The sequence below is a fragment of the Myotis brandtii genome, unplaced genomic scaffold (assembly GCF_000412655.1).
Source record: "Myotis brandtii unplaced genomic scaffold, ASM41265v1 scaffold10870, whole genome shotgun sequence".
Taxonomy (NCBI): Eukaryota; Metazoa; Chordata; class Mammalia; order Chiroptera; family Vespertilionidae; genus Myotis; species Myotis brandtii.
In genome coordinates, this window is record NW_005353699.1 from 5,053 (window position 1) to 7,149 (window position 2,097).

At 48.2% G+C, this 2,097-nt stretch overlaps 1 gene segment (V, D, J or C); it reads right to left on the bottom strand.

Annotated features, from left to right (window-relative positions):
• LOC102248176 overlaps positions 1-2,097 on the bottom strand; it is a 4,507-nt gene that overhangs the window by 2,186 nt on the left and 224 nt on the right.

The window sequence follows — 2,097 nt, forward strand, 5'->3', positions numbered from 1 at the left end:
GGACCTGCACAAAAGTAAATGACACGCTACGTTCCCAGACCTTAAGGAACCTGCTTGTTGGTTTTCCCTCTGTCTGCCTGTCCGCTGGGTTAATTTCTGGTGCATGAGCATTTGGAGCAAAGTTTGAGGCTTAAGGTTCCCCACAAAGCCCGTCAGTTCCTACCTGGTCGTGATTCCACTGGGTGATCCTTTGGGTGAAATTCTTGGTTTTTGTTGTTGTTGTTGTCTCTGTATTGGTTGTGACATTCCGGGCCCCCGAGGGCATGTCTTGGCTTTTTGCCTCTTCCTTTGCCTGGCGACTATAATGACATGAAGGGAGACATGTCTGTGTTCCAGATTAGTCCTGTAGCTTCTCCTTTATCCTTGAACGTTACACTGACAGTACCTTCTTTTCGTTCTTGAGGTGTTTAAAATGCGTTTGCCTAGTGTTGTAATGTTTTTTCACCACAAGGGTTGTTATATATTGAATACTATTATGAATGAAAGGCTACCCCTTTTAGAACTTTACTCCCTCATGGGAGTTAGAAGTCCTCATTTCCGGTTCTCCCGTCTCCATTGGCCTCATCAAGGATATTTGTGAGGAGCCCCATGGATGCCATGGGAGTTGGGTTCTAAGGTCCAGGCCCACATCAGTTAACATCAATCACATATCATCCCAACAACAAGAACAAGTGCAGAGGAAAGAAGGAGAGGCCACGGGATAAACTGGAGGACGGGGGCCTCCTCTGAGAGCCGTGTCCTTCCTGGGGAGGGTCCCAGAGCCTGGAGACCACACGCTCCTCATCGTGTAATTAATTTCCAGGGAAAACAATACCCAGCTCCCTGAGGGGTCGGGATCCAGAGAACACACCACATCCCCGAGGCCAAGAGGGGGGCGCGGGCAGGGTGTGGCAGAGGCTGCCTGGGCTCCCAGGTCACAGAAGCTACACTTCCGCTTTGCTGCTTATTGAATTTTAGTTCTGAATGACAGTGACAGTCAATGGTCCTTTGTGTTTGTTTCATGGGTATAACATGGTGGATAGATAATCATATGCTTTACAAAGTGACCCCTTGATATTTCCAAACCCACATGGAAACATAGGCAGTTCCTACAATGTTAGTCAGTGTATTCTCTATGCTATATTTATATGCCGGCGACTGTTTTATAACAACCACCAATTTATACCTCTTACTCCCTTCAACATCTTCACTCACTCCTCCATCCCCCCTTTCCTCTGGCAGCCATCACTCTGTTCTCTGAATCTATGAGTTTGATTACATTTTCTTCATTCATTTCTTTTGTTATTTAGGTTCCACATGTGGGTGAAATGATCTGGTGTTTGTTCTTCTCTGTCTGACTTACTTTACTTTGCATAATACCCTCTAGGTCCACCCATGGTGTCATAGGCTTTCATTGTTGTTTTTCTATAACCGGGTAATGTTCCACTACATAGAGGTACCAGCACTTTCCATCCACCTTTCTCCTGACGGGCACTGAGTCGCTCCCATAGCTCGGCCATTGTAATGAAGGCTGCAGGGAGCATGGGGTGCATGTACTCCTTCCAATCAGTGCTTCCGGTTCTTGGGAAATACACCCAGATGTGGAGTCACTGGGTCATGGGCAGTCTTCCTTGTAATTTGGTTGTTGTTTCTAATCCTTACTTGAGGGTATTTGTTCTACTGATTTTTAGAGAGAGGCAGGAAGAAACAGCCATTTCCACCCTTGCTCTTTCCTTCTGCATCTCAGGCTGAGCCAGTCTGAGCCCATGAGCAGGTTTTGGTTGCACTTCCCTGTGGGTTTACATCACCGTGTAAGTATCAGTACTACTACCCGTGTACAGAACACAGTAATAGTCAGCCTCATCCTCGGGCTGGGCCCCCAAAATGGTGAGGGCGGCCTTGTTCCCAGAGATGGAGCCAGAGAAGCGGTCAGGGACCCCAGAGGGGCGGTTGTTTGTGCTATAGATGAGCTTGCGGGGAGGCTTGCCTGGGGTCTGCTGGAACCAGCCAGGGTAGTTACCAGTAGAGACTGACCCAGAGCTAAGGCCACAGGTGAGTGTGACTGTTCCTCCTGCAGATACTGACAATGACGGCTCCTGGGTCACCACAGTCTGAGAA